The sequence below is a fragment of the Notothenia rossii genome (assembly GCF_949606895.1).
Source record: "Notothenia rossii genome assembly, chromosome: 8".
Taxonomy (NCBI): Eukaryota; Metazoa; Chordata; class Actinopteri; order Perciformes; family Nototheniidae; genus Notothenia; species Notothenia rossii.
In genome coordinates, this window is record NC_136906.1 from 75,670,480 (window position 1) to 75,693,753 (window position 23,274).

General features: G+C 39.6%; 1 protein-coding gene and 1 long non-coding RNA gene across 2 annotated transcripts in view; one reads left to right on the forward strand and one right to left on the reverse strand.

The window, feature by feature from the left end:
- LOC307016392 (exostosin-1) overlaps nucleotides 1–23,274 on the forward strand; it is a 431,895-nt gene that overhangs the window by 305,247 nt on the left and 103,374 nt on the right. The gene's annotated exons all lie outside the window — the stretch shown is intronic.
- On the reverse strand, nucleotides 2,763–4,342 carry LOC307016123. The gene is made up of 3 exons (XR_013801770.1): nucleotides 4,214–4,342; nucleotides 3,128–4,034; nucleotides 2,763–3,038 (listed from the first exon to the last, which is right to left on the reverse strand). It is a non-coding gene; the product is annotated as an uncharacterized lncRNA (long non-coding RNA).

The window sequence follows — 23,274 nt, forward strand, 5'->3', positions numbered from 1 at the left end:
GCATTTATGGCGGACAGGTTAAGGAGGATGTCCCGTTCCTGTGTGTGTGTGTGTGTGTGTGTGTGTGTGTGTGTGTGTGTGTGTGTGTGTGTGTGTGTGTGTGTGTGTGTGTGTGTGTGTGTGTGTGTGTGTGTGTGTGTGTGTGTAACGGAGCTCAGATGAGAGGGCTCTGATTACAGTTTTAATCCTCTGTCAAACTTCATTGTTTCTGCCATATTTTATGAGATAAAATTATTTTTCCTGCCACAGGAGTTTGACAGAGAATAACTGAAAAAGTACACAGTAAAATAACTTCATAGTAGCCTTATGGTAGAAGTCCAACTAGTACTGAGTCCAACAGTAAAGTATTTCATTGGACTTCAAAGGACAAATTGAGGCTTAAAAATATGAGAAGACTGATCAATACCTCCATAATCTTCAGTGTGGTTAGCTATGAATCTTCCAAAACTTCCAAACACCTTGTCCTGGACATAGTTTCTACAGTATAAACTGCAACAGTACAGTAGGCCCACACAAACTGCAGAACACCGGGGCTTTGGGAACACTCAAAATTACTTAAAATGATTTAATTCCCATTTAACCTGTTAAGGGGCTTTTTCCACCCGTTTTTTTTCTCACGAAACTGTGTCTCAGGGCTTCTTAAAATGTAAAACTATTCATGTGTCCTGCTTATTTAACAGGAAGAAACTCAGCTAACTGATGATATGAACCATGTTTACCGAAACAAAATACAAGTCTCACAAGAAGCGTCTAAATGAGCCCTGAGCGTAAAAAATGCTAACGCACTCTAGTTATAAATCAATCGATATACTTATCGGATATGCACAAACACGCTTATGCTAACAAGCTGAGATTCCGAAGATTCTAAAAATATAAGTATCATCACTGAGCGATCAGAACTCGCGACAGGAGAAGCAAATACAGACATCACACGACGTAGCTTTAGGTAGCAAAACACGGAGATATGCTCACCTTTTGCTGTTATTCTGATCAAAAATGAGAAAAACGTGGCTGAAGGTTAATCCATAGGTTAATCCAATGTGTCTGTCACTTTGAAAAAGTATTGATAATCCATAATTCAATTTTTATGTCAAAAACTGAGTTTTCATTAGCTGCTAATGATAGCTTCCAGAGTGAATGACAGCTTCCTGTTTTGTCTCCTTGGATACGAGTCCAAACAACTCACAGACTGTACCGGGCGCTGACGTAGGCGCCCTGTGACCATCAGATTTGTCTACGCTGATTGGCTGAAATTATGTTTTGGCGGCATAGTTTAAAGATAGCAACAGTCAGCTGCTAGTGGCTGCTGCTGCACTGGTTGAGGGCTCCTCTCTTAGCGCCCAGACGACGAGAGAGAGAGAGGGTAATGATATGGCAAGGCCAGGTAGGAAACATGTGACTTATCAGTAACTTTAGACATCGTAACACAATTTTAAACGATATTTTATTGTAGATTATACATTTTACTGATACCAATTATATAATATTTACCTTGTTCATTAAAAATGAAAAAAATAAAAAATATTTTTTTTAATATATTTTTTATTTTTCATGTGGGAAGAGGTGGGGCGGCGCCCCTAGCGCCCCTATGGGCCGGCCGCAACTGGCCACGGGGATGTTGTGTACATGAACGCCTCAGCTCATTCCCTTCATCTGCTGGACGCTGTTTACCATGGGGCTCTGAGTTTCATTACCAACTGTAAACCCCTCACACACCATTGCACGCTGTACGCTTTAGACAACTGGAGATCATTATCAATGCGAAGATCACTGCACTGGTACAAACTCATCTATACCGCTATGCTTGGACTGCTGCCCCTCTACATATCCACTTACATATCACACAAACAGTACAGCTATAGACTACGATCTCAAAATGACTTCACTCTGTCCGTCCCCTCAGTACGCACGGTGCTTTGGAAAAAAGCCATATCATACTCTGCCCCCTCAACCTGGAACACACTTCAGCAGGAACTTAATCTGACCGCTTTGGTACCCATCAAAGATTTTAAACTCATTTAAAAAAGATGGAGAAATCATCTGTGTGTGTTTGCACCTGCTATATCTGACTACTGTATATGGATTTCAATGACTACTTTTTTTACGATGTTGTATTTTAGTGTTGCCTCTGTGTTTAGTGTCCTGTCTGTCTGTAACTGTGTGTGGTAGTGTTACCACTGAACAGGTCTCTCTTGAGAATGAGACCTTGTGTCTCAATGAGATTTTACACCTGTATAAATAAAGGCAAAATAAAAAAATAAAAAAGGATCTTTCAGGAAAAAGCATTATTATTATTATTATTATTATTATTATTATTATTATTATTATTATTATTATCATTATTATTATTATATATAATATATTATTATTTGTATTTGTATTTCATTTACTTATTTATTATTATTGTATAATAATTATGAAAGAATCTTTAGATATCTGACAGTTTTCAAAAGACTTTGATCCAATTCAAACACTGAGTAAGTGCATTGAACAAATGAATGATGGAATTTGTCCATCTTTCTTAAATTACAAAGATAAAACTGAGGTAATTCTTTTTGGAATCAATGAAGAACGAATAAAAGCCAGCCCTGAGCTTCAGTTGGCAACGTTAAAAACAACAGAAAATGACAGAAATAGGTGTAGTCATGGATTCTGACCTGAATGATTTTTAAACCAATTTCATCTGTAATGTTTCACCTGTAATGTGTTTCATGTATTTAACTAGGTTGGGATTGTAATAATGACATAACACACAATTCACATCATTTCCATCCAGATTTAATTCAATTTTTCATTTAAAATAATACAAGAGATCGATGACTTTTGTAATGCAATGCAGATTTATACCAAATGAAAAATAGATCAGTTTAAAACAGATAGGTTGATTACATTTTTATGTTGAAGAAAAGCAGAAGAAAGAATTTAGTTTTTCAGATGGACCATCATGGACTCAGGCAAATTCGTTCTCTTGTTGGAACGCACGTTGTTCCATCGCTTCCTGCGCTTTCATCGCTTCGTATTCCTTTTTCCCGAATAGGCTGGTGGGTGGAGAGAGGAGATTCAAAGAGTTCAGCTCAGGAATTCACCAAATGTCTTGTTATAAAATTAAACAAGCTAAATAACTTACCTCCCAAGGGCTTGAGAGAAAAACAAAACAAAAAGGACATTTTATTAGTGTTTGTAGTAAAAGTTATCATATTGAAATATTCATTAATATATTGCGGTTGTAATAACGATAACAAAACTGAACTTTTTTTGCAGTGCCTTTCTTTGTGTTATATACTTTTTTCCAATTAACATAAAAAGGAAAGACTTCCAAAATGTTACCTATTTTCTTTTTTTTCAATCACAAGGCAGCCCAACAATATCATGATTTGTCGAAAACATAAGAAAACTACACCAGGGATCCTAAGATATTTGAAAAAAAATCTAAATTAACATATATGTCGGTACCTTAAAGGTGGGGTAGGTCATTTAGGAGAAACCAGCTCGAGTGCGCTAGAATTTTAAAATACACAGCCGGAAAAACTCTGCCACTTCCTTACAGACCACAAACTCCAACACACACGAACATGACCAATGAGGGCACGAGATAAGTTTGTGCACAGATGGAAGGCTGACAGGCAGGTAGGCCATCCAGTTATTTTAGCCGGGCCGGCTAAAATGATTGGTTGTGCTTCTTACAGCGCTACGGCTTCCACAGATGACATTTTGTTATGGATTTAATATCAAAGCATTTAATTTATTCATTGCTATCGGGATGCTAAGAGCATTCTATGGAATATAACAAAAAGTGTTTCTAAAATAAATTACATGCCCCACCTTTAAATTATCAATGTTCTGGTTAGCTTTAATTATGAGTTATACCAATGCATTCCCAGCTATGGCATGTCAAAAATGTAAAAAATAAATATATATAAATAAATATAATCTAGAAATGGTTACCATGCACAATGTGGTGAAAAAAAGCCTCCCCAGGTTCAGCCATGAGGACCACCAGCGTCAACACCAGGAACATCATAGCAAACTTCATCCTGAAAAACAAAAACACAGCATGTGCAATATGATATTCTGTCTAGACGATGACAACAGAGTCTTTCCATATCTTGATTTGCAACTGTAAACATTTAAATACTTTAAGAATGTCTTACCTAACTTCTATATGTTTATTTACAGTAATAATTCTCAGCATAAATTAAGATGAGATACTTACTTCTTTCCTCAAAGTCAAAGCTGTTATCAGTCAAGCAGAGAGAGATCTACAGGTTGTGTGAATCTCTTTTTGGTTATACATCTGCTTATATACAGGGTTTAGAACGTCCCCAACTCTGGGTGTGTGCTGTGTTTAGCAAAATAACCACCGCCCTATTCACTTATTCAAATTCAGATTTCAAAGAAGTGAATAAAGTAGTTCAACACAGGTTGAAAAGACATCATACATTTTCCTAAATGTCTAACTTTTTCTCATTATATATTCACTTCTTTAATGACTTTTAAGTTTGAAGTCATGAATAGTATTTAGTGGATATGCATATTATGTAATGAAGCATTTGGAGCTACTTATCAGCTCATTTCATCTTTCAAGTTCCTCTGTTTGACATACCACGAGGCTTTTACGCAACACATTTATTACATTAAGGAGCTGTCTCTATCTTTGGTCTTTTTTATTACTCTAAATTGTATTTTATTGACATCCTTTTATTTAATGTTTTAAAAATATATATATATGCATAATTGTTACATTTTTAAAAGCAGGCCCACATATAGCCAACTCAACAATAAGCTTTTCTACTAGTTTTCTTTAATGATAAGTTATACAGTGCATTTCTAGCTATATCATGGCAAAAATGATTAAGTATGAATTTCAATCGCTATCCTGTTTGTTTGAAAATGTCAAAAGTTGACCACACTACTATTCTACAGTAACTTGAGTTACAAAAAGACACTTCACTTTAGCTTTGTGTGTGTGTTTTGCATTGGTAAACATGTCCCCTACTACACAAATACAAAGATCTCCACAACATCATGCAAACTACAACAGGATTGTAACACCAGGACTTGTGGACATTACATTACATGTTACTTATTAGATGCTTTTATCCAAAGCGACTTACATACTCAATACTGTGGGAAATCCCCACAGGAGCAATTTGGGGTGAAGTGTCTTGCCCAGGGACACACCAACATGCTGATTGCAGTGGGGTTTGAACCTGTGCTCCCCGGATCCGAACACCAACGCACTAGTGCACTGCGCCACAGCCTCCCACCAGGAGGTATTTCAACTCAAAGTGTCAATGATGTCTAACGGCCCCTACACACGGCGGCGTGCGTTGCCGCTTCAACGCTTCTGCCCATTCACTTTGAATGGGGTGACGTCACGCTTTGCCGAACTGCATTGTGGTTCCGTCACGTCACTTTGCCTCCGTTGCTCGCTTCGAAAGTTGAGAAAAGTTCAACTTTTCAAGCGTTGATGGAAGTGCCAGCCAATCAAATCATATGTCAGTACAAGCACTAGCAAATAAAACCGTGTGCTTGTGTCCGGGGGGGAGATTAATGTGATTGGTTGTTTGTCGCACGCCAGACACGCCCACATGCAAGCTTCAACGCGACGCTGCCGTGTGGACGTACCATTAATTTTTTATTTTAAATACTCATCATCAAAACATTTGCTTATTTTAAATACAGAACCTGGCCTTGCCTTGCCTAAACAAATATTGTTCAATACCGGCATAAAATAGAGTTGTATTTTGTATATTAGGTCAAAAATGATCCCTTTAGTTCACTTCTGCTTTGCTTGTGCTTTGCTTGTGTTATGCACTAACAGACAGTCTTTGTGCTACAGCTACAGTGATGCCACTGTAAAAGTCAAAGTAAACTTTATTGTCAATCTTCCAGTTTGTGTGTACAGACAGGGAGATCGAAATACTGTTTTCCACAATCCCGAATATAAAAATAAATGTATATAGAATATACAAATATTTGTGCAAATATGTATGTGTATACACAGTAAAAGTCACATTTTTACATGTGCACACATTAATACCTAAATAAAAACACAAAAATCAATATATACAAAATAACAGTCACTTCAATATTTTTGAGAATGTACTTTAGAGTATCTTTCTTACAGCTATAATGCTTTGTCCTTGACTTTTGCCACTATTTGTTTTCCAATATGTTATTGTGGTATAGACCTTGGCATATTATACCTAATGAGGTCTTTCTCCCTATAGTGACTAAGTGTTGGAAGTTTGCCCTGTGGCATTTTTCATTGAGCGAGTCAGAGGTTGCTTTGCTTGGTATTTTCTCATGCTTAGTTTTGGCTGTGAGACTCTTCTAGATTCTTAAGATTATATCTTATTTTTAATACTTTCAGTAGGCCACTATGAGGTGACTTTAAGGTATTATATACTTAGCAGTTTCTCAAACTTTAGTTAACTCTGAATCCTCTGGGTTTTTGAAAATCTATTTTACATTTTTGGTATATGTTCATTGGATAATAGTTAAGGTATACTTGTGTAAACTCCTTCATGTAATTATTTTAGTATGGATTGGTTTTGGTATTGATGCAGAATTAAACCAAACAGCTCAGAGTTTCATATCATGAATGTTAGTCAGCAATAATTATTCGAAAACAGATGAGTTTACTTGGAACTAAGCCTCCTCCTTTTTCATCAGAATTCACAGAAATGTGGAACTTGTATGTGTTGATTTCAAGATAACATCTGAACACACTGTACAACTTCTTACTAACAGGTCTGCCTTTTCTAACTGACATGCTAAGTTGTGACCTTAGAAAAGAATAGCAAGGTATTTCGTCATGCAACTTTAAAAGGCCCAAAAACATTTTATAGTGTATACTTGGGCAGACTTGGTCTTACTGATATTAACACAGAACAACCCAATGCTTGATCTGTGAGAAATGACTGAGAAGAGAAATGTAAACTGAAAATAACCGGGCTGAGAATGGATCCCTGTGGAACACCCTTATTAGATCGAGCCACAGAGGAACTTTGGCTCTGTGGGAGCAATACAAATACAATACTTTGTTTCAAAATGTGTCTAGAGATCACTTTAATCAACTTGATAAAATCAGCATTCAATCCAACAAAACATAGAATGAGTGCTTCAATCAATCAATAGGATACGGCTGTAGTAGGCCTAGGGCCTTGTAGTCGCTCATAAATAAGTAGATCACTGTTCTTTATATACTATGGAAGCTGGCAACAGTCACATAGTCCAAAGTGAAGGTGATGTTTGACCTGCAATGGTCGAGGCGGGACTTGAGACAGTTAACAGTCTTGGATGTGACAATGCTTTCTGGCAGATCATTCCACAAGTCAACCACACGCAGGCTGAAAAAGTTGCGGCGGATAGCCAGTCTTGAGTACTGTTTCTTCAACTTGAAGCAGTGAGGAGGCGTGTGGCGTAGTGGGTTGTCCGTAGGTGTTCGGATCGGGGGATCACAGGTTCAAATCCCACTGCGGTCAGCATGTCGTTGTGTCCCTGGGCAAGACACCTCACCCCTAATTGCTCCTGGGGATTGTCCAAAGTATTGAGTATGTAAGTCGCTTTGGATAAAAGTGCCTAATAAGTAACATGTAATGTAATGTCCATGAGTCCTGTTGTTATAATCCCATTGTAGTGTGCATGATGTTGTGGAGATATTTGAAAACTTCGATCATATCTCCCCTCGCCCTTCTATAATACATACTCGGGATCTTAAGACTTCGCAGTCGTTCTTGATATGGCAGGTCATTTAGTTCTGGAACCAGCTTCGTTGCCCTTCTCTGTATTTTCTCGATGAGCTTAGCATCCTTTTTGTACATGGGGCACCAAGCGACATTCCCATACACGAGGAGTGGCCGTTCAAGAGAGGTGTATGAACTACGTACTAAGTCAGAGTCCAAATAAATGTATGATCTGCGTATCATTACTAGGATATCATTCGCTTTGTTAGCTGCCCGATGGATATGGTCACTAAATGTCAGGGTATTATCAACATTCACACTAAGGTCCTTTTCATTCTGAGTCACAGATAGGTTTATATTGTTTGAATCATCACCCATATTATACTCATATTATACTCATATTTGCATTTCTCTGAGATCTGACTGGAGTTTTTCTGCATCCTCCTTACACTTAATTACCTTGAAGACTTTAGTATCATCTGCAAACATCTGGACCTTGGAGCTCACATTATCGGGTATAATAATAGGTTGTTTGAGTCAAGATGCATTTATCCCTGAGTAAGAGTCATCTCTCTCCACAATTCCGCATTTTCCCATAATGTCTCGTTGAGATCGGCAAGGCCGTTTTCATACGATGTTAATTGGGCACCCATTATGAGACACAATTCCCCACCCACCGCCCCAGTTGTAACTCCAGTATAGGAGGCAGCCAGTGGGCGCGCGAATGTGAGTGTGATTAACCGCAGGAAGTGCTGTCAAAGCGCGGTGTAGGTGCGCGGCCCCCACGAGAGTGGCCGCGGTGCGTTCAGGGACCTCCGCAGAAGAACAGTGGGTTACGTATTGTAACTCTAGTTTTAGAGTGATGTGTGTGTGATAAATGCATTCAGTAAAAACGATTGCATTTATCCCAGAGTAAGAGTCATCTCTCTCCACAATTCCACAGTTCCCCATAATGTCCGTTTCAAAGTGACGGCATTATGACGAGACACGTGTTTCATATAGAAGAGAGGCAAATCTATCATCCCGAGGGGAGATAGGTTTCGTCTCGGCAGAGGTTTTTGAAAAAACAAGCAGTGTCTGCTGTGTGTGCTCGAGACAGAGAGGACGGGCACTATTCCCTGTACTTCCTGGTTTCCAAGAAGACAGGAGAATTCAGTCCCATTCTGGATCTTCGCAGCCTGAATCTCCACATTGCAAGCAAACAATTACAGATTTTACCTGTAAAACAGTTGTTGGGACTGGTGCAGCCAGGCGATTGGTTCACAACCATCGACCTGAAGGACGCTTACTTTCATGTCAAAATTGCTCCAAAACACAGAAAGTATTTGCGTTTTGCCTTCCAGGATGTAGCCTACGAGTACAACAGGTTACCGCTTGGCTACTCCCTATCCCCACGCACGTTCAGCAAATGTGTGGCCACAGCGCTCCAGCCGCTGCGCGCCCATGGCATGTTTTCTTTTATCTGGATGACCTCATAGTCATGGCCAGGTCCATGGAACGGGCAATGTTTTGCACAGCCCAATTGATCCTACACCTAACCAAGTTGGGCTTGTGATCAATTGGAAGAAGAGCACCCCCATACCTCACCAACAGGCGCATTTGGGAGTGGTGCTCGATGCAGGCGCGCTGCGTGCCACCCTGTCAGGGAGCAGACGCGCGTCCCTGCTTCGGGCGGTTCGCAGGCTGCAACAGGGGGCAACATTGACAGCTTTGAGTATCATGCAGATTCTGGATCTCATGGCGGCTGCTAACGTTGTGGTCCTGCTCGGGTTACTGCATATGCGCCGCCTGCAGAGGTGGTTTTCCAGCCTGCGTATAGATCCCAAGAGGCACAAACGACGCCTCCGCCCCGCAGTGGGACCTGCCGCTGGTGGTTGAGGCTTTGGTCACAGAACCATTTGAGCCTCTGGAGCTCTCCTCCCTGAAAGCACTGTCGTGGAAGACAGCATTGCTACTTGCCGTAACGTCAGCCAAGGGAGTGTCCGAGTTAACCGCTCTATCGGTGCACCCAAGTTGCTTGTTGATCCGGGGTGACCAGAGTGGGGCGACACTCAGAACGAACCTCTCCTTTGTGCCCAAGAGCCAAAGGAGTGCGTACAGGTCGAGGGCTATTCAGTTGGGGGGCTTTAATTATAGTCCATACACACTCTTCACTGGGTAAGCGTGTCTGAGTGTGGGACATGGGGCACTTGCGCTCTCCCCGTGCTCCTTAGGGACTCGGGAAGGTGGTGCATAGTGACCCCATACAGGGCTGAGGACTCTCTCCGTCCGCCTATGGGTGGAGGGGGAGAGCCCTCGGCACTGTTTTCCGAGCACACTTTTCCCGAGGTAAGTGCGTCAGAGTGTGCTCTGTCAGCCGCAGCCCTGACTTCTCCACGGTTACAACCGAGGGGGAGGTGAGTAATGTGCAGTGGCTGCTAACCAGAAAGCCGGTCAGGGACAGTGAGATGGAACGGTGTTGTTGGACGACAGCGCGTGTATACATCGGAGCCTGTGAGAGATATAACGAGGGGTTACGTATTGTAACCCTTGTTATATAAGCACAGGCGGAGTCCTCTACTCTGGGCTCTGTCTCTCCTATGCTGCTCGCTGAAAAGAAGTGTAGGATGACAGGTGGTAGGTGGGCTTGTGCACGCATTCAGGTAAGCCCCGCCCCGGGGCCGGCTACGGTTATAGAAGTCTCAGTGGATGAATGCTTGCATGATATGATCAAAGGGTAGTACCCATAGAGTCCAGTAGAGGGCTCTGCCTGTGTTTATATAACAAGGGTTACAATACGTAACCCCTCGTTACATGACCATCGTTCCGAGGCTGAAGTACCACACCTTCATCAAGCGATTTTTTAAATAATGTAAGTAAGGGTTCATCTAGTTTGTCACACAGTTCTTTGAGAATCCTGGGATAGATGCCATCCGGTCTGATGCTTTTGAGGCATCTAAGTTTGATAGTTTTTTATGGATGTCCTTTGATGTGAAGTCCAATTTATTGAGTATATTATGAAATGGTCTGTCCTGGAAGCCAGGCTGCCGTCTGCCTTTTTCTGATCTCCGACTGTGGCATTGACTTTTAGCTTGCTTCTGGCATATTTATAAAAAGCTTTCAGATTGCTTACCTCTATCAGCCTTCAAAAAGATGTTTAAAAAAGGATAAACTGTTTAAAACTGTTAGAGATTAAATTGTTTTTACATGGATTGTGTAATCGTAATCCTTTTCATTGTGGTTTCAACTTATATAATGAATGTACTTAAGGCTCAATTGTACGATACTTATACCAAACAACATGTACTGAGACAACACAAATGTAGTTGCACCATCTAACCAGAAGTTTGTATGATAATCATTGTCAAATATGTTCAATACTTTTACTTTAATTGACTGTCTCAACATTTAAAATTCAAACACAACATACAGAAACAAAATTAACAGTTGAGTTTAGCCACTGGTATCCCTGTGTTCCTCCTTATTCTATGTTTCCTGTTCAATGTTCATATCCTCATGCAGTGGAGGTATTTTCACAATTAAAAACATGTATCCCAAGCTCTTTTTCCAGCATTAACATAATTTTATATTACTATAAATGCTCAATAATCCTCTGTTTTTCAGCGTATCCTATTACAATTCTATCAACCCTAACCCCCTAACTCTTAATACTTTGGCGTGATTATATGGAATCATTTGACAGCGTATCAGAGAGCTGTTATTGTTACTTAACTATATTACAGTGTACATATATATAATGGTCTGCTGCAGGATACGAAATACATTTTAGGTGTTTTATTGTGTTTTTGTCTCCTGTCATTTTCATTAACCACAAATTGCCCCGTAATATTAAAAGTTAAAAATGTTTTTCTTTGAAAGTTAATAAAAAAATCATCTCTATGGCTTAAAGATTTAATGTTGTACCTGAACTTGGAGAAGATTAAATATAACCTGAGGGGCTCCTCAAAACTATTTGAATCTGTCTGGGGCTCTATGATAGCCTACATAGCTGAACTTAAGACACTAAATTAAGAAGAAAGGGGGGGAACTACGAATGTATGTGTATGTTTTTTTTTTTTTCTTTCTTGTGTCTCTTTTTTTTCATTTTATTTTTTGTATTTATTTGTTCTGTCTTTGTATACATGTATGTACACTTTGTATGTAGATACATGTATGTATGTGCATGTATTACTGTTACTATTCTTTATTCCCTTATCTATACATTTTCTTTTAATATTATCTTCTACATTACCCACATTTTTGATTGTCATTAAAAATTAAAAATAAATTAAAAAATATATTTCCCAAAAATATATATTTTTATTTTTTTTAATTTTTTTTTAAGAACAAGGTAAATATTATATAGTTGGTATAAGTAAAATGTATAATCTACAATAAAATCTCGGTTTAAATTGTTTTACGATGTCTAAAGTTACTGATATGTCACATGTTTCCTGCCTGGCCGCAGCGTGTATCATTACCCTCTCTCGTCCGGGCGGTAGAAAGGAGCCCTCAGCCAGAGCAGCTGCAGCCAACAAGCTGACTGTTGCTATCTGTAAACTATACCGCCGAAACATAATTTCAGCCAATCAGCGTCGTCAGATCTGATGCTCAAAGGGCGCCCTTTCAGCGCCCTGGCCTGTCTCTCTGTGAGTTGTTTGGACTCGTATCCAAGGTGACGCTACAGTAGGGGATGGCTGCGTCTGCAGGTGTAGACTCCGGTGCTAGTGGATCGCCGGAGCTGTAGATTAACATTTGCATGCTTATTGTAGTTGTAAGGGCAATGCCTGGGGCACCATGGAGCATATGTGTGGGCTGGACCTGTATTTTACAGGAAAGGAGTGATCAGAGGGTCGAGTTGTCGATTCTTGTTAAGTTTTCATCTTCCTCACCCTCTCAGACTTTGAGTTGCGCGCGCTGCTAAAGAGACACGCTACCATGGAAACCAAACAATGGTGTAGCTGTATTAAAGTCCGAGTGGAAACAGTCGTGAGTAAATCTGATTTAGTCAGAAATCGGGAGAAATGCGGGAGTGTCCCGCGAAAATCGGGAGGGTTGGCAAGTATGACACACACACACACACACACACACACACACACACACACACACACACACACACACACACACACACACAATGTTCGTATTTAGTCTCCTGATTTTAAATGCCCTAGTATGGTTTTGTCACCATTTCCATAGCCCCACCAAAAATATTTTCCACCAGCCGCCACTGATCAGACATATTTTCCAACAAATACGAATGGCATGGCAGCCTGTTGGGCCTGCACAGTGGAGAATTAAATAGCATGCAACACAAAAAAGTAAACAATAATTCAGTGGCATCGGGCTCAGCAAGTAAAAGCAAGTTTGCATTTATTTTTGTTCATGGGCAAATGCACTTACAAAAAAAAAGTTATCTGGTTTGCAGTTTAGCCTTTTTGATAATCTCCTTCCTCCAGTAATGAGCAGATGTTTTGCTAATTCGTGTCAAAGCTCACATTTGTTTATTTTGTTCATACGATAATTTATTTGATGTTATGTTGAACCATTAAGAAAGCACCTGAATTATATTTTTCCAAACAGGCCTTGCTTCCTTTAAATTGCAGTATAGTGGAAAACCTATGCTCAATCTAAATTCTTAATTTTTGTTTCTTCTTTGTGTAAACAAATATTTTCTGATTCCGGTCTTAAAGGTCACCTATTATGCTGTATTTGAACAATAACATATACTGTAGGGCCGTATCTATACAAAACATGTCTCTGAAGTGTTTTGCTGAAAATACCACACAGATCACCCATTGTAGTGGGCTTGCTGTATAAGAAAAAAGATTTATTCCAAATTACATTTATTCAATTTCATTTTTCATTATTTTGAAGATAAAAAGCTATTCATTTTCAAAATGTTCAGCGTAGTTCAACATCGTAGACTCAGGCAAACCCTCGCTCTCGGTCAAACGCTTGTTGGTCCATCCCTTCCTGCTCCCTCATCGCTTCCTTCATCGCTTCCTGCTCCCTAGGGTTTCTCCCGGTGATGAGTCTGATGATGAAGAGAGGATTCAGAGAGTTCAGTTCAGATGTTTTAAACCAAGCCAACAAGAGCACTTTTAGAGAAATAAGAGAAATATCGAGAAGAAGTCGTCACCCATGGATATGCTTGCCAACTAAAAAGAGAGAAAAAAAGACATGCATTATTATTTATAGTATTTTGAAGTAATCACTGCCCGTCCTCGAGCCCGACCCCCTTTTGTGCCGCGGTCCTCGCCCTCGGGCCCGGCCCCCTGAGTTCGCCCGCTGTGGCCTTCGCCCCTTTTTGAACTCTGCCTTGCCCCCGGCCCGTCCGCCCGAGACCCCCACCATGGACTCTGCCTTGCCCCCTGGCCGTCCACCCGAGACCCACCATGGACTCTGCCTTGCCCCCGGGCCGACCGCCCGAGTCCCTCTTCTCGGCTTCTGCCTTGCCCCCGGGCCGTTCGCCTGAGACCCCCACCACGAACTTTGCCTTGCCCCCGGGCCGTCCGCCCGAGTTCGCCTTCTCTGCTTCTGCTGTTCCCCCAGGCCGTCCGCCCGAGTCCCCCTTCTCTGCTTCTGCTGTTCCCCCGGGCCGTCCGCCCGAGTCCCCCTTCTCGGCTTCTGTTTTGTCCCGGGATGTCCGTCTGAGTTTATTTGGACTTTTATCTTTGTATCTTTGCCACGGGCAGTGGCGGCTGGTTGAAAATATTTTCGGTGGGGCTGTGGAAATTAGTGATGGGCATTTCGAATCCTTTCGAGGGACACGAATCTTTTGATTCAGTTCACTTTAAAGATTTGTTCACTGATTCGTTCACCGGTTCGCCAACGACTACTGGTGATTTGCACGTTCGGGAAAGATTCGTCTTTGTACTTAATTCGTTCAGTGAGTCTTCACTACTGCCGAAGTCCGCCAGTTTGCTGGCGTAAAATGTATGATATTAAAACACATTTTACACCTCACCTTGTTGCCCCATGAATTATGCTCTGGGAATAGCTACATATTATTTAAGAAATATAATTGGCCATTGTTAAATCTAATAAATGTGTGCCTGACTATACGATGTATTACAGCAGGCTAGCACGTTATACTTTCAAACTCATGCACGTACTATGTGGCCTAACTTAAATCCCAAAGCATTAAACTCCATTTGGCCGAGTTCAAAGTGAATAAAAATATATATCCTCTACATCGGTGACGATTTATTCATATTCTATGTACCCATCTATGTTTGTTTACCTTTAGCTAGCCGGCTAAGCTAGTGGGACGCTACGGAGCCCAGCTATCCGCCCTCTGAAGCTTTTAGGGCCGACAGGGGTAGGAGAATGTCCCGCTAACGCTGTGTGTGTGTGTGTGTGTGTGTGTGTGTGTGTGTGTGTGTGTGTGTGTGTGTGTGTGTGTGTGTGTGTGTGTGTGTGTGTGTGTGTGTGTGTGTGTGTGTGTTTGTGTGTGTGGGGGGGGGATGTTTGTTTGTGTGTGTGTGTGTGTGTGTGTGTGTGTGTGTGTGTGTGTGTGTGTGTGTGTGTGTGTGTGTGTGTGTGTGTGTGTGTGTGTGTGTGTGTGTGTGTGTGTGTGTGTGTGTGTAACGGAGCTCAGATGAGAGGGCTCTGATTACAGTTTTAATCTTCTGTCAAACTTCATGTTTTCTGCCATATTTTATGAGATAAAATGATTTTCTGCCACAGGAGTTTGACAGAGAATAACTGAAAAAGTACACAGTAAAATAACTTCATAGTAGCCTTGTGGTAGAAGTCCAACTAGTACTGAGTCCAACAGTAAAGTACTTCATTGGACTTCACAGGACAAATTGAGGCTTAAAAATATGAGAAGACTGATCAATACCTCCATAATCTTCAGTGTGGTTAGCTATGAATCTTCCAAAACTTCCAAACACCTTGTCCTGGACATAGTTTCTACAGTATAAACTGTGCAACAGTACAGTAGGCCCACACAAACTGCAGAACACCGGGACTTTGGGAACACTCAAAAATACTTAAAATGATTTAATTCCCATTTAACCATTTAACGGGGGGCTTTTCCCCCCCGTTTTTTTTCTCACGAAACTGTGTCTCAGGGCTTCTTAAAATGTAAAACTATTCATGTGTCCTGCTTATTTAACAGGAAGAAACTCATCTAACTGATGATATGAACCATGTTTACCGAAACAAAATACAAGTCTCACAAGAAGCGTCTAAATGAGCCCTGAGCGTAAAAAATGCTAACGCACTCTAGTTATAAATCAATCGATATACTTATCGGATATGCACAAACACGCTTATGCTAACAAGCTGAGATTCCGAAGATTCTAAAAATATAAGTATCATCACTGAGCGATCAGAACTCGCGACAGGAGAAGCAAATACAGACATCACACAACGTAGCTTTAGGTAGCAAAACACGGAGATATGCTCACCTTTTGCTGTTATTCTGATCAAAAATGAGAAAAACGTGGCTGAAGGTTAATCCATAGGTTAATCCAATGTGTCTGTCACTTTGAAAAAGTATTGATAATCCATAATTCCATTTTTATGTCAAAAACTGAGTTTTCATTAGCTGCTAATGATAGCTTCCAGAGTGAATGACAGCTTCCTGTTTTGTCTCCTTGGATACGAGTCCAAACAACTCACAGACTGTACCGGGCGCTGACGTAGGCGCCCTGTGACCATCAGATTTGTCTACGCTGATTGGCTGAAATTATGTTTTGGCGGCATAGTTTAAAGATAGCAACAGTCAGCTGCTAGTGGCTGCTGCTGCACTGGTTGAGGGCTCCTCTCTTAGCGCCAAGACGACGAGAGAGAGAGAGGGTAATGATATGGCAAGGCCAGGTAGGAAACATGTGACTTCTCAGTAACTTTAGACATCGTAACACAATTTTAAACGATATTTTATTGTAGATTATACATTTTACTGATACCAATTATATAATATTTACCTTGTTCATTAAAAATGAAAAAAATAAAAAATATTTTTTTTAATATATTTTTTATTTTTCATGTGGGAAGAGGTGGGGCGGTGCCCCTAGCGCCCCTATATGCCGGCCGCAACTGGCCACGGGGATGTTGTGTACATGAACGCCTCAGCTCACTCCCTTCATCTGCTGGACGCTGTTTACCATGGGGCTCTGAGTTTCATTACCAACTGTAAACCCCTCACACACCATTGCACGCTGTACGCTTTAGACAACTGGACATCATTATCAATGCGAAGATCACTGCACTGGTACAAATTCATCTATACCGCTATGCTTGGACTGCTGCCCCTCTACATATCCACTTACATATCACACAAACAGTACAGCTATAGACTACGATCTCAAAATCTGTGGGTGTTTGCACCTGCTATATCTGACTACTGTATATGGATTTCAATGACTACTTTTTTTACGATGTTGTATTTTAGTGTTGCCTCTGTGTTTAGTGTCATGTCTGTCTGTAACTGTGTGTGGTAGTGTTACCACTGAACAGGTCTCACTTGAGAATGAGACCTTGTGTCTCAATGAGTTTTTACACCTGTATAAATAAAGGCAAAATAAAAAAAATAAAAAAGGATCTTTCAGGAAAAAGCACTTATTATTATTATTATTATTATTATTATTATTATCATTATTATTATTATATATAATATATTATTATTTGTATTTGTATTTCATTTACTTATTTATTATTATTGTATAATAATTATGAAAGAATCTTTAGATATCTGACAGTTTTCAAAAGACGTTGATCCAATTCAAACACTGAGTAAGTGCATTGAACAAATTAATGATGGAATTTGTCCATCTTTCTTAAATTAAAAAGATAAAACTGAGGTAATTATTTTTGGAATCAATGAAGAACGAATAAAAGCCAGCCCTGAGCTTCAGTTGGCAATGTTAAAAACAACAGAAAATGACAGAAATAGGTGTAGTCATGGATTCTGACCTGAATGATTTTTAAACCAATTTCATCTGTAATGTTTCACCTGTAATGTCTTTCATGTATTTAACTAGGTTGGGATTGTAATAATGAAATAACACACAATTCACATCATTTCCATCCAGATTTAATTCGATTTTTCATTTAAAATAATACAAGAGATCGATGACTTTTGTAATGCAATGCAGATTTATACCAAATAAAAAATAGATCAGTTTAAAACAGATAGGTTGATTACATTTTTATGTTGAAGAAAAGCAGAAGAAAGAATTTAGTTTTTCAGATGGACCATAATGGACTCAGGCAAATTCGTTCTCTTGTTGGAACGCACGTTGTTCCATCGCTTCCTGCGCTTTCATCGCTTCGTATTCCTTTTTCCCGAATAGGCTGGTGGGTGGAGAGAGGAGATTCAAAGAGTTCAGCTCAGGAATTCACCAAATGTCTTGTTATAAAATTAAACAAGCAAAATAACTTACCTCCCAAGGGCTTGAGAGACAAACAAAACAAAAAGGACATTTTATTAGTGTTTGTAGTAAAAGTTATCATATTGAAATATTCATTAATATATTGCGGTTGTAATATCGATAACAAAACTGAACTTTTTTAGCAGTGCCTTTCTTTGTGTTATATACTTTTTTCCAATTAACATAAAAAGGAAAGACTTCCAAAATGTTACCTATTTTCTTTTTTTTCAATCACAACAATATCATGATTTGTCGAAAACATAAGGAAACTACACCAGGGATCCTAAGATATTTGAAAAAAATTCTAAATTAACATATATGTCGGTACCTTAAAGGTGGGGTAGGTCATTTAGGAGAAACCGGCTCGAGTGCGCTAGAATTTGAAAATACACAGCCGGAAAAACTCTGCCACTTCCTTACAGACCACAAACTCCAACACACACGAACATTACCAATGAGGGCACGAGATAAGTTTGTGCACAGATGGAAGGCTGACAGGCAGGTAGGCCATCCAGTTATTTTAGCCGGGCCGGCTAAAATGATTGGTTGTGCTTTTTACAGCGCTACGGCTTCCACAGATGACATTTTGTTATGGATTTAATATCAAAGCATTTAATTTATTCATTGCTATCGGGATGTTAAGAGCATTCTATGGAATATAACAAAAAGTATTTCTAAAATAAATTACATGCCCCACCTTTAAATTATTAATGTTCTGGTTAGCTTTAATTATGAGTTATACCAATGCATTCCCAGCTATGGCATGTCAAAAATGTAAAAAATAAATATATATAAATAAATACAATCTAGAAATGGTTACCATGCACAATGTGGTGAAAAAAAGCCTCCCCAGGTTCAGCCATGAGGACCACCAGCGTCAACACCAGGAACATCATAGCAAACTTCATCCTGAAAAACAAAAACACAGCATGTGCAATATGATATTCTGTCTAGACGATGACAACAGAGTCTTTCCATATCTTGATTTGCAACTTTAAACATTTAAATACTTTAAGAATGTCTTACCTAACTTCTATATGTTTATTTACAGTAATAATTCTCAGCATAAATTAAGATGAGATACTTACTTCTTTCCTCAAAGTCAAAGCTGTTATCAGTCAAGCAGAGAGAGATCTACAGGTTGTGTGAATCTCTTTTTGGTTATACATCTGTTTATATACAGGGTTTAGAACGTCCCCAACTCTGGGTGTGTGCTGTGTTTAGCAAAATAACCACCGCCCTATTCACTTATTCGAATTCAGATTTCAAAGAAGTGAATAAAGTAGTTCAACACAGGTTGAAAAGACATCATACATTTTCCTAAATGTCTAACTTTTTCTCATTATATATTCACTTCTTTAATGACTTTTAAGTTTGAAGTCATGAATAGTATTTAGTGGATATGCATATTATGTAATGAAGCATTTGGAGCTACTTATCAGCTCATTTCATCTTTCAAGTTCCTCTGTTTGACATACCACGAGGCTTTTACGCAACACATTTATTACATTAAGTAGCTGTCTCTATCTTTGGTCTTTTTTATTACTCTAAATTGTATTTTATTGACATCCTTTTATTTCATGTTTTAAAAATATATATATATGCATAATTGTTACATTTTTAAAAGCAGGCCCACATATAGCCAACTCAACAATAAGCTTTTCTACTAGTTTTCTTTAATGATAAGTTATACAGTGCATTTCTAGCTATATCATGGCAAAAATGATTAAGTATGAATTTCAATCGCTATCCTGTTTGTTTGAAAATGTCAAAAGTTGACCACACTACTATTCTACAGTAACTTGAGTTACAAAAAGACACTTCACTTTAGCTTTGTGTGTGTGTTTTGCATTGGTAAACATGTCCCCTACTACACAAATACCTCCACAACATCATGCAAACTACAACAGGATTGTAACACCAGGACTTGTGGACATTACATTACATGTTACTTATTAGATGCTTTTATCCAAAGCGACTTACATACTCAATACTGTGGGAAATCCCCACAGGAGCAATTTGGGGTGAAGTGTCTTGCCCAGGGACACACCAACATGCTGATTGCAGTGGGGTTTGAACCTGTGCTCCCCGGATCTGAACACCAACGCACTAGCGCACTGCGCCACAGCCTCCCACCAGGAGGTAGTTCAACTCAAAGTGTCAATGATGTCTAACGGCCCCTACACACGGCGGCGTGCGTTGCCGCTTCAACGCTTCTGCCCATTCACTTTGAATGGGGTGACGTCACGCTTTGCCGAACTGCATTGTGGTTCCGTCACGTCACTTTGCCTCCGTTGCTCGCTTCGAAAGTTGAGAAAAGTTCAACTTTTCAAGCGTTGATGGAAGTGCCAGCCAATCAAATCATATGTCAGTACAAGCACTAGCCAATAAAACCGTGTGCTTGTGTCCGGGGGGGGAGATTAATGTGATTGGTTGTTTTTCGCACGCCAGACACGCCCACATGCAAGCTTCAACGCGACGCTGCCGTGTGGACGTACCGTTAATTTTTTATTTTAAATACTCATCATCAAAAAATTGGCTTATTTTAAATACAAAACCTGGCCTTGCCTTGCCTAAACAAATATTGTTCAATACCGGCCTAAAATAGAGTTGTATTTTGTATATTAGGTCAAAAATGATCCCTTTAGTTCACTTCTGCTTTGCTTGTGCTTTGCTTGTGTTATGCACTAACAGACAGTCTTTGTGCTACAGCTACAGTGATGCCACTGTAAAAGTCAAAGTAAACTTTATTGTCAATCTTCCAGTTTGTGTGTACAGACAGGGAGATCGAAATACTGTTTTCCACAATCCCGAATATAAAAATAAATGTATATAGAATATACAAATACTTGTGCAAATATGTATGTGTATACACAGTAAAAGTCACATTTTTACATGTGCACACATTAATACCTTAATAAAAACACAACAATCAATATATACAAAATAACAGTCACTTCAATATTTTTGAGAATGTACTTTAGAGTATCTTTCTTACAGCTATAATGCTTTGTCCTTGACTTTTGCCACTATTTGTTTTCCAATATGTTATTGTGGTATAGACCTTGGCATATTATACCTAATGAGGTCTTTCTCCCTATAGTGACTAAGTGTTGGAAGTTTGCCCTGTGGCATTTTTCATTGAGCGAGTCAGAGGTTGCTTTGCTTGGTATTTTCTCATGCTTAGTTTTGGCTGTGAGACTCTTCTAGATTCTTAAGATTATATCTTATTTTTAATACTTTCAGTAGGCCACTATGAGGTGACTTTAAGGTATTATATACTTAGCAGTTTCTCAAACTTTAGTTAACTCTGAATCCTCTGGGTTTTTGAAAATCTATTTTACATTTTTGGTATATGTTCATTGGATAATAGTTAAGGTATACTTGTGTAAACTCCTTCATGTAATTATTTTAGTATGGATTGGTTTTGGTATTGATGCAGAATTAAACCAAACAGCTCAGAGTTTCATATCATGAATGTTAGTCAGCAATAATTATTCGAAAACAGATGAGTTTACTTGGAACTAAGCCTCCTCCTTTTTCATCAGAATTCACAGAAATGTGGAACTTGTATGTGTTGATTTCAAGATAACATCTGAACACACTGTACAACTCATTCTTACTAACAGGTCTGCCTTTTCTAACTGACATGCTAAGTTGTGACCTTAGAAAAGAATAGCAAGGTATTTCGTCATGCAACTTTAAAAGGCCCAAAAACATTTTATAGTGTATACTTGGGCAGACTTGGTCTTACTGATATTAACACAGAACAACCCAATGCTTGATCTGTGAGAAATGACTGAGAAGAGAAATGTAAACTGAAAATAACCGGGCTGAGAATGGATCCCTGTGGAACACCCTTATTAGATCGAGCCACAGAGGAACTTTGGCTCTGTGGGAGCAATACAAATACAATACTTTGTTTCAAAATGTGTCTAGAGATCACTTTAATCAACTTGATAAAATCAGCATTCAATCCAACAAAACATAGAATGAGTGCTTCAATCAATCAATAGGATACGGCTGTAGTAGGCCTAGGGCCTTGTAGTCGCTCATAAATAAGTAGATCACTGTTCTTTATATACTATGGAAGCTGGCAACAGTCACATAGTCCAAAGTGAAGGTGATGTTTGACCTGCAATGGTCGAGGCGGGACTTGAGACAGTTAACAGTCTTGGATGTGACAACGCTTTCTGGCAGATCATTCCACAAGTCAACCACACGCAGGCTGAAAAAGTTGCGGCGGATAGCCAGTCTTGAGTACTGTTTCTTCAACTTGAAGCAGTGAGGAGGCGTGTGGCGTAGTGGGTTGTCCGTAGGTGTTCGGATCGGGGGATCACAGGTTCAAATCCCACTGCGGTCAGCATGTCGTTGTGTCCCTGGGCAAGACACTTCACCCCTAATTGCTCCTGGGGATTGTCCAAAGTATTGAGTATGTAAGTCGCTTTGGATAAAAGTGCCTAATAAGTAACATGTAATGTAATGTCCATGAGTCCTGTTGTTATAATCCCATTGTAGTGTGCATGATGTTGTGGAGATATTTGAAAACTTCGATCATATCTCCCCTCGCCCTTCTATAATAGATACTCGGGATCTTAAGACTTCGCAGTCGTTCTTGATATGGCAGGTCATTTAGTTCTGGAACCAGCTTCGTTGCCCTTCTCTGTATTTTCTCGATGAGCTTAGCATCCTTTTTGTACATGGGGGACCAAGCGACATTACCATACACGAGGAGTGGCCGTTCAAGAGAGGTGTATGAACTACGTACTACGTCAGAGTCCAAATAAATGCATGATCTGCGTATCATTACTAGGATATCATTCGCTTTGTTAGCTGCCCGATGGATATGGTCACTAAATGTCAGGGTATTATCAACACTCACACTAAGGTCCTTTTCATTCTGAGTCACAGATAGGTTTATATTGTTTGAATCATCACCCATATTATACTCATATTATACTCATATTTGCATTTCTCTGAGATCTGACTGGAGTTTTTCTGCATCCTCCTTACACTTAATTACCTTGAAGACTTTAGTATCATCTGCAAACATCTGGACCTTGGAGCTCACATTATCGGGTATAATAATAGGTTGTTTGAGTCAAGATGCATTTATCCCTGAGTAAGAGTCATCTTTCTCCACAATTCCGCATTTTCCCATAATGTCTCGTTGAGATCGGCAAGGCCGTTTTCATACGATGTTAATTGGGCACCCATTATGA